The following is a 13,795-nucleotide window of genomic DNA, read 5'->3' as shown; positions in this document are numbered from 1 at the left end:
AAATTTGTCATAAGGACAACCGCAGGATTTCGCCGGGAGCGGGTGCTAATCTGAAAAATTGCACCCGCTTCCAGCGAAATTGCGGTAAAATTTCAGCCACAATCACGTCTCACAACCATTAGATATTTATATATATTAAATCTCTAGAATTGTCGATGGCGAAAAAATAAAAAATCTCGAAAATTCAGGACTCTTATTTTGTTCGAAATGTTAAAAATTGTTTTAAAAATACCTAAAATCAGTGGTAATAGTTTCTAGGAATGCTCACTAACATTGGTAAGCAATTTGAAAAAAAATTTGTTACAAATAAATAAAGTAATGAGTAAAAATATTTTCCGATGGATTAACAAGATTCAGATATAATATTACATACGATTTTGATCGAAATATATGTAACAGTAATATTTAATTAGGACTTATTAAATAATAATAATTCCTTAAACATTATTCTCAAACTTAATAAAGAAATCAAATTTTTAGTTCTTATTGACTAGATATGCTTTCTGTTATTCATGAACTAGACTAAAAATTACTTTTTATCAACGATTTTCGACATTCAGTTATTTTCATGTAAAAACTGGTTAATTGTTTGAACAAATATAATGAACAAATGCACAATGCAGCCATTTTTTAATATATAGAATGTATTTTTTCAGCAATATAAAATATCAGAATCTCCATAACAAGCTCAATTAATAAAATAATTAACGATCTTGCTCCTTTTAAACTCATGCACATAGCTTTTTTTAACAAAATCTAAAAAATAAAGTCTATACACGAAAAATATTTGACGTGCTGAGAAAAAATTAAACGTTTTGTAAAAATATAAAGTAGTGGCTGTTTAAATTGCGAAAAAATCATTAATTTACCCTTTTTTCAAAGAAAATTTCTCAAACTCGACAAGGGGAGCAAGACAATTGGAATGAAAAAAAAAACCAAGATGGCTGCAGGTACGATTTTAAGGAAGATATTTAATGTTTCAATTTTTCAATTGAAGCCCCTCAAACTTGGCAAGCACCAGCTAGGGTTATATGGACAAGTATTTCTGAAAAATGTATATGATATATTAATATTCGTCAATAATAGATACTGTTGCAGAAATTATCATTTCTTTTTTTATTTTTCTAAACAGCCGAAATTTGTACTTTGTTTAAATTTGTTTTATTTTTAATGCTTTGCACTTGCTGTTTAGTTCTTCACAAGATTTTTGCACGACACTGGCGTCCTTTTTATCATAAACTACATAAAATACTATTTTTAGACATCATAAATAGGTCTGTAATTTTAAAAAATTTTATTTTTAATCTAAGCTACTTAAAAAAAAGGTTCTGATCATCAATTGATAAAAGACTTCGATGAAAATTGTATAAGTTATGTGAATTTCTCATTTTTTCAACATTCGTCCTCATTTTAATAATATGAAAAACTGAAAAGGTTTTGTTCTAGGGGTAAATATTAACCAATTTGGCTTAAATTTGTAGCGCAAACAGATTTTATGTTTAAAAAAAGAGACATCCTACATGGTTCCATTGTAATCAATATATAACAAAGGTGCGAACGCTGAGAATGTTTTTCTTGACATTCTATCTAGGATAACTTGCAACTACTTATCTTTAAAAAAAGTTCACTTAAAACGTTTTTGAACAAAATCTATTTTTAATTTACAAAAATCGACATTCCTAGTTTTTATCAAAATCAAAGCGAGGTATCAAAAATGTTTATTGAGAAAAATTGTTCCTTTTTAAAACTTCTATGAAAAACACTTAATTTATTGCATTTAATTTCACTTTGTCTTTGTGAAAAACTTGATTTTTTTCACTTTAAGATGTAAAATTCCATTTTTCGCCTTCTTATATTAGATAATTCTTATAATTTTTCGATGTAAATGTTTTGAGTAGGTGAATGTATTAATAATATTGATGTTCATTTTTTTTCCTACATGTTCTTTAATTAATGTTTTTTGAATATTGATTTAAAATTGTAAAAAAAAGGTCTCTAGCTCCGCCGGGTAGAATCTGGGCTAGAACCTCAGCGGAGCTAAAGAGCATATCTTCACAATTTTAAATCAATATTAAAACAATATTAATTAGAGACCATTTAGATAAAAGAAATTAACATTAAAATGATTGATAAATATTATTGTTTGAATTCTCTGAAGATATATTTTTTCATTATAATAATGTTATCAGTTTATGATAAAAAGTTTTTAGTGTTAAAAAACTTATGAGTACATACTTTGATATTCTGCTCCAAATAATTATATCGAGAAAAAGAAATAAGAATAAAATAAATGTACAGTAAAAGAGAGAAATAAATTTTTTAAAGACAACGAAGTAAGATCATAAATGATAAATGTGGTCTTCCTGAAGGGATTTTTCCAAATGACTATTTTTCTATATTAGCATGTTTTAATTTCGTAGTATGTTTTCTTTTAACTGGATATTTTGATTTAGTGCCACTGAAAACATTTTTTTCAGAAAACGCTTTGGGGAAGATTTTTTTGAATCGAAAAACAGTTTCAAGGCATTCGAGATAAAAAATAAAGTCAAACATTCTTGGTATTCGCGTCTTTGGGTTGAAGTCATGTGAACAATACTGTGCCTTCTGAACACTGAATGTAATTTAAATCTACTCAAATAAAAACCAGGTAAATTGTAAGTCCAAAAAAGAGCACGTTTCCCGAGTGGCGTTTTTTCCAAAAACAACAGCTTTTTCCCAAATGGTCATTTTGATATAACCAAGAAATTAGAAGTGAAAACAAAAAGCGATTCGTGCGATTGCGATAGGAAATAAATCAGTGCCTCGGCAAACTGAAGCCAGGAAGCCGGTATGTTTTACGACCAGGTCGAACAAGATTATCGATGGGATCTTCGATAATCCAGGCGTGAAGTATATATCTACAACCATACAAATAGAAGCGAAGGAACTGCAAGTACATATGTTGCTACGTAGTTTTTGAAGTTCTATATCCGATGCCGTTCTCTGTAGGTCACAAATACGTGACACGGTTTCCGGAATACGACACATAGTCAACTTCTCGCTTTCTATTATGAAAACGTGCATCGCGAATGCTGCTAAAAACTAAATTTTTCCTGCGTATTCACTTGAGGAAAAACTCTAAATCACTAAGAAAATTTATTTCGGATTCTCAATAGGACCATTTCAAGATAGTAATTATGACGAAATCGTACATTTAAACTGCAAAACATAAAACGTTTTTTTAACCGAATACTAATAATCGTTTTAGCTACATGAAAATTGTCAACCTATTCTAATAAAGATTATTTTCGCGATTAGGAAAATCAGTTTTGATCCTATTAGTTAAAATTAAATTTAATATCAAATCAATAAGGAATTTGGTATCATAGTATTTCTATTCGATTCTTTGAAAATGGAAACTTGAAATTGAAGCGTTACAAATATCGTAACCATAACATAATAAATTGGATTCAAATTTTAAAATGCAAAATTGAAATATTTGGAAATCAAATATTTATAACACAACTCTTCAAAGTTCTACGATTGTGAAATTAGGAGCTACAAGATCAATTAGAGACAAAAATAAAATTAGGCTGTTCGAATAAAAAATTGAAATGGAATAAATTCAAACTGTAAGCCCTAATAAATAAAAATAAAAATTCTAGCTTTTAAGGGCCTGTGGTACTTAGAAAATTCTCGATTTTACCAGTTTTAGGTTCCCCGGCTTTTTCCCTAGAATAATATTTTGTGTTAAAAATTTGGGAAATGATAGCGAACATGCTAACGGACGTCCCCAAACACTTTTTGTGGGTTAATTCTAAAAAATTTAATTAATTTGTGTGGCGCTTCGGAATTTGCATCGATTTTATCAGTGTTGAATTCCTCCGGCTTTTCTCGTAGAATAATAAGTATTTTGTCCTCAAATTTTGGGGAATGATAGCGATCATGCTAATGGACGTCCCCGCACACTTTGTTTGTGAGTTAATACAACAAATTTTGATTTTGCTAAATTTAATGTGTGTATTTTGAGGTTATGTATGCTACAATTCTCTTCCATAATTATTCTTGAGTGCTACCGACAGCATTGCTACGACAGAGACCTACATTATCGGAAGGTGAGAGAGCTGAAAAACGACCCTACCCTCAAAATAATGCACATGCATCCAATTTTTATTTAGCACAATAATATCTTTTGTTATTATTCCATAAAAAAAGTCTGGGAGCGTCTGTTATGATATTTAATTGCATCTCCGAATTCTGTTTTTGAACATTTTCATTTTTGTGGAAAAAAGGCGGGGGAACTGTACCCGATTGACCACACGACGAAGTATCACATGCCCTTAAGCTAAATCAAATTTACATATGAAATGTTTTCATTTGTACTTTCACAACCTGTAAGTATTGCTAATTACAGTTTTAAACAAAAAATTTAAAAGTTTAAACTAAACAAATTGCAATTTTTAAACTAATATTTGAAACTAAAGCGTCTTAAAGTTTGTTAGATATTTTCACTTTATCATCAGCTAACTTAATTTCTTCGAGTGTTGATGGAAAAACAATGAACCAAATACATGGGGCTAATCTTCATGTTGATAATATCTCCGTAAAAATGTTCTCACTATTAGTTTACTTCAAAACTACATTTTATTTTTCAAGAATTATTCATTCAATAAAAAAACTATAATAATAATTATTAAATTCACAGATATTACACAAATGAAAATGTTGCTGCCTGCATTTTTTACCATTCTTTTCCACTTAGTACTCATTGAAGTGTAGTTGGTTCGAGATGAAGTAAAAATGCCTAATTTTGATAATAGGAATGAGAACAGTTACAAATGTATGCATTCCACATTGTAAGTTTATACAACTTACATCTAAATGCACAAAAAGAAATAATTTGAAACATAAAGCATTACAATTGAAAAATTCTAGAAAATTAAAATATCAGTGGTTAAAAATTGAACATAAAATAAAAATCTGTCAAATTGCAAAAATCCAAATATGGACTTTTAAGATATACAAAATTTGATTTGGAAGTCATGAAAATTGAACGATTATTAATTTGAGAATTAAGAATTTAAGATATCTATATGTAAATCAGTAAGGAATATGACATTGAATCATCTGTGTAAGGATTCCGGCTTAATAAGCAGTAATTTATAATGATCGATCAGTGTTCAAAGATTGATCAGTGGTATTTCATACTGATTTGATTGAAAAATCTTGCCTTTGAACAATTTGAGATGATTCATACTTTAAATCACAGCTTCTAAAATTTCACGATTTAAATTTTTAACACAAAAAATATTAAATTTCTCATTAGAGTAAAAACTAAACAATTATACAAAAAGTTTACAATTTGATACGCATATGATTTCAAATAAAACAATTTTAGTTTTAAAGACAGTTAAATAAAATTATTATATAAAAAAAATTCCAGCCGAGTAATTAAAAATCTGAAACGGTAGAAGTTGAATACCATCCACCGGGGATTATGGATCCAAATTCGTGAATTCTTCGGAATGCTGCTTCCTCAAAAATCAGAAAATGTGCTGCATTTTTCGGTACTATATGAAATTGTTCTCGAGAGTGTTTTGAAGAATAAACATTGCCAACAAAAACTATACTTTTTACTAAAAATTGACAAATTATGAATGGCAGATATAATTAGGTTAATTAAAACTGTTAAAGCAACACGAACATGGCTGAAAGTTGGTATTCTGGGATTAATATTTATAGTTTAAGGTTTATTCGCATACAAGCTAGATTTAAGATTGGCATACAAAATATTTAGAAACGTGTTTAAAGTACAAATTATCAAGGGTTCAATCTAACCCGAGTAAAAATGCTTCGACTTGAATTCGACTTGCATTGCCCCCAATCAAGACATGCTGAAGCTGAAAAGTTTGACTTGAGCCTGTCCTAACAAAAAGGGTAATTCTGGCAGTCATCAAAGTTAATCTTTGGTAATGATTAAACAATCTTCAATACTTCCAATCAACCTATTTACAAATTTTCATTTGTATTATACTTGTTTGACGAAGATACCGACAATGTTGCTTGTTTTTACTTATTTCTTACAGCTTAGGAGATCCTTCTAGATAGTTACAATTTTTATTTTCTGATGAAAATTGTTAAGGGTTATACTCGTTCAGACCCAAAGATTCTAAGTTTTCTACTTAAAAATAACTAATTTAATAATTACAAATTTTTCTTTCATCAATTTCAATTTCATTTGTGAGCCGAAAAAGTTTCGACCATCTCAGTCAAGAAAAATCTCGTCTTGAGACAAGTAAACGTCGTCTTAGCCAAGACAAGGCTCGACTTGAGACAAGTAAACACCGTTTCACCTGTCGTGGTCATAAAAGTAAGACGAAGTCCTATCTGTGCAATCAGTTTTGAGATGCAGCCAGACATCGATGTATTGGAGATTAACAAGAAACATAACAAAGTCGGACTTAAGTCGAAGAATTTTTACTCGGAAACCCCTCATAGTAATCAATAATAAAAAAATGTCAGCTCTAAACAATATTTTCAAGGTTGAAATCATTTTCTCACACATTATCTGCATTTTTCTATATTTGTTATATGATCATCTATAATTAAGAAAAATTATATATAATATAAAATTATATATAGCGGCAAAAAATTAAAACTTATTCGATCCATAAATATCCCCGCTGATGACATTTGAAACTCACGTCTATCAGAATTGAGTAAATTTTAAACTAATGAGAAAAAATGTCATCAATAGATTTCTAAATGAAAACTCCAACGAATTTGACATAACAACGAGAAGAGATTGAGAATTTTCCCAGTTGAACGCATCTTTATTATCTTTCTTTCTCTTCTTTTACAAGTAATCAAAATAAGTTTTCTCTGAGAATTGAATCGGAATAAGAACTTAAAAAACGAAAAGTGATTATTGTGAAGAAGGAATCTGATTGTCTGTGAAGAAGTGATCTCCAAACATCTTAATTGAAAAGCGTGATTTAGTGAGTAGCGAATGATTCGATGTACTTTAAGTCGAACCTGACGATAAAGTAAGAGCGATAGAAGTGAAACTCCTTCAAACTCGGTAGTTACACACTTCTACACGCGATAGTTTAAGTAGAAGGTAGCAAAGAAATAACAACGTTGGAAAGAGTAGTTCAGTGAAGATCAGAGAAAGAGAAAGAGAACGAGCCATTTCATGGTTCGCGGATCAAGAACGCTTCCCATCCCCTTCCTTTTTTAAACCAGCTGCTATCGTACGTCCTACTATTTTCTCCCTACGCTCTTTCACCATTAACCCTCTCACTACTAGTGCTGCTGGCAGAGGAAACTATGCCAATTTCAACTATTTTTTTACCTTCCTGCTCCCAATATATACTACAATCCTTGATTTAACACAAATTAAAAATATATATATATTGTCAAAGCATCGCCAAGTAGAGTGAGAAAATAATTACTACAATATTAATTATTACAATAATTATTACAATGATATTTACTGCAATGGTACCATAGCATTTTATGTAGCAAATAATTATTCTATGATTAATCCTATATTGATACGTTTCATGCAAGATTCATTCTAAATACTTTACACGTGCATAATTTTTAAGTTTGATTTGTCAATATGTATTTTTCCTCGGTTTCTTCAAATTTGAAGCCTTCATCTACCGTGAATGGAATCAGAAATACATCTAAGTTTTAACTGAGTGAATATGCTGGGTTTTTCATATATCACTCTTTTGTTTTTATGAAAACATGCCAGATTTGATAACTTACCCAAAAACCACTAAACCTGATTAGATTTTTTCCTTCTCTATATTTATTTTCTACCCAAATGCGTTTCAGGGCATCACTCTTTTCAAGCACTAACATTCTTTTGATGCAAGCGAAAAATAAAGAACTCAATTTACAGATTCCGAAAGATTTACATGAACCTTGACCCATACGCTGTAGTTTCGAAAACTTTCCAGGTTAGAAAAGTTTCCTGTGGTGTAAAGTTGCTTTGCGTTTTATTCATTTTGCAAATAAAGCAATATATGTATGATTATTATTTTTCAACATGAGGCCCCAAGCTTTCAAACTTATATGATTAGGATTAAATGATCGTCCAGACTCTTAATGTTTTCTGATTTTTCAATTTTTTCTTTGGGAATAGGATCAATCAAATTATTTACAATACTAATTTTCAGATTAATTAAATTTAGTACTAAACAAGAATTGTGACGCTTTTTCGTTAGAAATTTTTAAATTTATTTTCAATATTTTACGAAATTTTATCCCTTTTACATTCCATAAATTTAGTTGCCAATTTTGTTTTGCCTAGTTTACAGTTTCCGAAACAATTGAGGGATATATTTATTTTGATCACATATTTAAACAATTATATTTTTTAAGTATGAGGATTTTTATTGTTTTTACTTTTAGGTTAAAATTTCTTTTCTTCAGGAGTAAAAATGTTCAGTTTTCCTTTTTTCAAACACGCTCCCAACAATAAAAAGGATCTTTTCCAATATATTTCCATTTCATTTTACAAAGCACTTCTGAAAGAATTACCTACTTTCAAGACAACCAAAAAAAGTCTACTATAGAAATATATAAAATATATAGTCCTAATATTCCTAACAGCAATCAATTCATTCTTTGAATAAAAAGGGACCGTTTGCTCAATAATAGATTTAGACGAAGTGAATAGTGTGATTATTAAAAAAATTTGAAAACATGATTTCGTATTCAGTTACAATAATTTTCAAGGAAAATTCAAATTTGATATTCAACTCAGATTATGCATAATTATTTCGAAAGATGTATTATGTTCTATGATACTCTAAACATCACCAGTCAGAAATCTAAGACTCATTAGCGGTACCTTCTCCCTTTATGTAACTATTTACGAATTAAGTGTTTACAAATTTTGGTGAGGCAATACAAAGTCAAGTAATGTAGTTTAGTATTCGTCAAATTAAGGTTTTTCTGCAACTTTTATAATTAAAAACTGCCATTGTTATTATTTCAAGTATCTTCCGGGACTGATGCATCAAATAATGTACAATATTTAAAAAATTAAATTTCTTTTTTTTATCGAGGTCAAAATGTATTTACACAATAATATACAATAAGTGAAAATTTGTAAACGTTGTCATTTTGTGTAATCATATGTAAAATTGTTTAAAAACGTTTGAATTTTGTAAAAAATAGTAATTTTTGGTAATTTTTGGTGTGCGATTTTAGACGCTTTAGATAACGATAAGTATTACATTTCTTCTTTAACCATACCAAAGAATGCTCACTAAATGTACAGAAAATAGCTTTTTGGCAAATTTCTAATTAAAAGTATAAGAAAAATGTACAGTTTTTACTCAAAAATTGGCCAAGTTTTTTACTTTTAGATCTATTTCAAAAGAACAATTCGTCTATTATTGAAATATTATTCTAGCCATAAACTGTTTATTATATTTGGCTAAATGCGCCAGATTTTGTAAACCGGAACCATTAAAACAATAGTTTCGTACCCTTAAACTTGACAGAATCACTAATTTGTGCATACAAAACGTTTAGGGGTCATTTTAACACTTGCTAAGCAATGAAGTAGCGGAACCGATATTCCTTAGCTAACAAAACCGAGGGATATATTTTTATTATACTATCGGTTTAAGAAATCAATTTAAAATTACTGCACGAAACGTCCACTACTAGAAAAAGTGTTTGAATGAATTTTAAGGGGTATCTTAACATTAAATACGGTTAGATATATAGTACATGGGATACTACGAAAGTCTTGAGACTCGAGTACTGAAGTGACAAGGAAAGGTGAAAGTAGGGTGATGAGAAAGAACGGAGAACAAGAGGAGGCAATAATAAGAGGTAACAGCTCACGCGCAATCGATTTAGAGAAAAGAGAGTGTAAAGTGTAAAAAATGGACGAGTGGGCACTGGATATCTATGCAGTATCGTGTAATTCTCTGGTATAACTTTCTTCAAGAATTTTCCATCCATCGAGCAAAGTCTAGAAGAAATGTCACCAGTATTAAGTTATTATTGTCAATCCAGGGCGACTGTTTTTCGGTGTCATAGAGAATTTCAGCACGGAAATTTTGAACTATACTCCGTTCAGCAAGAGAATGATCGACAGGAACTATGAATTTTCATTCTGTTCGCGCAAACTGTCATAAAGGCTTGGCTTGCAGATTTTCAATCCTTGGAACCCCTGAGGCGAAGGGTCTGAGTTTTAAGTGTTTGACCTCTCTTATTCCCAAAAGTTCATTTTTCTTAGATTTATGGCGGTAGAAAAAACTTCGGATGCCTGTTTAATATGCGTGTTATACAAACCCTCTACAGGATTTACTCCACCTTTTTCTAAAAAACTACGCGCTGTCGATCATTCTCTCGCTGAACAGAGTATAGATGATCAGTCGCGCCCAGGCCGGTCGGCCGAAGCCGTGACGCCAGATAACATAGCTGCTCTATGAAAACCAATAGATAAAGATTACTGAGCACATTATCATGAGACAGAGGAACTTTTCAAGATGTGATCACATGCTATTTATGCAAATCTGCATGATCACATTAAGATCTGGTGTACCGCCTCGGCGGACCAGCCTGGACGCGACTGGCCCTCTAGTTAAAAATTTCCGCACAAGAATTCTTCATACTATCCAAAAGCAGTCGCCCTGAATGGACATTAATCACACAGAACAGATGAAATTTCTTATAGACTTTGCTCAGCGGTTAAACATCAAAGAAAATGATACCGAAGAATCACACGATACTTCGCGAACGTCAACTCACTCATTTTTTACACTTTACATTTGTTTTTCTCTAAATTTATTGTGTGTAAGCTATTACTTCTCGTTATTTCTTTCTCTTTTCTCTGCTCTTTCACATCAGCCTACTTTCACCCTTCCTTGTCACTTCAGTACGCGGAGTCTCAAGACTTTCGTAGCGACCTATGTATGTTAGTAAATGACGACCTTCTTTTTTTTAATATTTAGAGGATATTAAAATAACCCATATCAATATTTGAAAGAATTTCCCTGCTGGAGCATGTTTCTCAAATAGTTATTGCGAATTGACTTGTAAACCCTATAGTTTAATTGAAAAACTCCTCTTATTTTTCTTTTTTGAAAAATGTTAATTTTCTTGTTTGAAAATTTTGAAGCTACTAAAACAACTCGTAAAATAGGTTAAACGCCTTTTCCTGCTAGAATATTTTTTCCGCGTTTATTTTAAATTGATTGTCGACACCAATATTATAATAAAGAAAATTCCTGAGATTTTTGTTTTTATAAAATGTCGGATTGCTTTTTTAGTGTTAAGGGAATGTTAGAACAGCCATACAAATAAATTCAACAACATTTCACGATAGGGTATGTTTCCCACATTCATAAGGAATTGGTCTCTGATCACAATATTATAATTAACAAAACTCCTCTGATTTTTCTTGTTAGTAAATGTTGACATCCAGTGAATATTTAGGTGATATTAAAGCAACGTCCAAACAGGCTGTATACAAAAAATAGTGAGTCTATCAAGTTTATGGTAGCAAAACTTTCGTTCCAATTGTCCCGATCTACAAGGTGTAAATGCATTTAGCCTAATCTAACAAAAAGATTTCAAGAAGATAAAATTTTAATAATAGATGAATTTATCTATTGAAATACATGTAAACATTAAAAATTCGTCGCAAGGTCCTTTAGAAATATTTAGGATACAAGACCAACTCATTGCGAAAGTTCAGCCTCTACTTAGATATCAACCTAATTATCCCATCGATTTCCTAAAGACTAAAATCATATTAAATTCATCAGTTCCTATCCAGAAATTTTTAAAGTTCAATGAATTTTATCAGTGGCATTTTTTCCGATGAAAGGGTAGAGAGGGATTGAATCAATTTGACAAACGAGAGACCATTTGAAACGATCGTTACGGGCTTTTCACAAATCGAGACGCATCGAATTGACCCAGGCTTGGTATCCGAAGCTCTATTGTTCTGTGGAGACTAGAGGATTCCTACAGTTTGGTTATCTGAAATGATTAATATGCGAAAACGGAACAGGAATAGACCGTAATATAATGGAGAAGCCGTTTAACTTCCCTAAAATCGTCGGACGATCCCTTTCGAGTTGCGTAGAGTAATGTAGTGCTTGAAACGAGTAACGAAGGACGTTTGAATAGGATCATTGTACTTGCTACCCTTACCTTTGCATTTGCAACCCGGCATACTTGGTTCAACGGTGGATCTACGAGGATGGCGGCGATCACTAAATTATGCAACAGGATTCGCATTCAAGCACTAGGAAGAAGCGTTCCCTGGTGAGATTGGAGCCAAACAAACGCTCCATTGCTCGTGCAAATATCGCATAACGTTGCAAAAGCATGCACGCGTGTATAGGCTCAGATGGCATGGCAGTACTCATACCACTGCCAGTTCAAAATTTAAGGTGCTTAGTGCTGAGTAAAAGCACCCTTAACTTGAATTAATGACTATAAGACCGACTCTGTCTTCTCTACTTCTGATACCTTCTACCGTGACCCAATTCAGTCGAATTAATGTGAACGATGGAGCACATGTCTGATAAGGTAAGCCGATTGCCTTCTCTGTGGACTTTCTTTTCTCTAACGATGGTTAAAATTATTGGAAATATAAGGGTTCGCTCGTCCTTGAGGAACTTAATCAGCAGAGTCACGTAAACCCAGAGATATCCTTTTCGTATTCTTTAGATTCATGGAATACTCTTATTTTAAATTGCTTTTCAGCTACTAAAAATAGTTTGAATTTAAAAGAAACCTCATTGATCTTTTTCACTTGATTGTGCCGGACTGTAAACAGCATAAACAAATTAAATTATATTTCTTCATTTTTTAAAAGGTACCCAAGAAATGAGTGCAATTATACAATTTTTAGAAGAGTTGGAAATCGTTTATAAAATATCAGACTGTTAAATAATCAATCATACAGCAGTAACAAAGAAAGACGACAAATATTAGGAATAACAAAAAGAATAAAGCAAAAATAATAAGAATTTCTCCAAAGAATTTGTTTTTAATTTATACAAATTGATAAAGCTTGAGAAAACATATTTTCGTGATAATGTACAGATTTAAGAAATTTTATAGTTGCTTTTATAATACTTATGCAAACAGTGGGTTTCAACTAAACTTATTTTTAATGGGAGATTATTCACGAAAACTTAGCTTTAATAGATACAAAATTGCACATTTCCATATACATATTTTAAACTCAAAAAGAATAACTTAAGCCCTATCCACTGATAACACAATTAAAATCTAAAGCATCACTATACAATGTTTATATGTTCAAATATCTGTCGGAATGATTTGATATTTTGATATATAATCCTATAGTGAATATAAAAGTGAATCGTACTTTACAGTTTAATAACACTTTTTTTTGATCGGCTACATACATTTGAATACTATCTGACAGTTCTCAAAAATACATAGAAATTTTTATCAAAATGCAGTATTTTCCAAAAAAAAGGGTAGAAAATTCTCGCAGTTTTAATGAATACCAACAAATTTTTTTTAAAAATTACGAAATGGCGGCTGGTTATCTAGAATTCTTAAAAGTGGATTTTCTCAAAAACGCCGACTAAATTTTTTAAAGAAATACGAGGGTAGTTCAATAAGTCCTTAGAATGACCAACATATGGCGCGCGAATCGCTCCAAATTATCTGTTTTCAGTCAGCACCACTTCCGACTAGATATATGGTGCAGTCATAGTCCACATCTTCTGAGTTTACGTGTTTTTATAACCAATTGAAAAAAAAAATTGTTCGTTAAGAAAAATGGAAAAAA

At 30.9% G+C, this 13,795-nt stretch overlaps 1 protein-coding gene across 1 annotated transcript in view; it reads right to left on the bottom strand.

The window, feature by feature from the left end:
- LOC117170634 overlaps positions 1-13,795 on the bottom strand; it is a 429,481-nt gene that overhangs the window by 37,561 nt on the left and 378,125 nt on the right. The window lies entirely within an intron of this gene.

The sequence above is a fragment of the Belonocnema kinseyi genome, chromosome 4 (assembly GCF_010883055.1).
Source record: "Belonocnema kinseyi isolate 2016_QV_RU_SX_M_011 chromosome 4, B_treatae_v1, whole genome shotgun sequence".
Classification (NCBI taxonomy): Eukaryota; Metazoa; Arthropoda; class Insecta; order Hymenoptera; family Cynipidae; genus Belonocnema; species Belonocnema kinseyi.
This window is presented reverse-complemented; position numbering and strand designations above follow the sequence as displayed.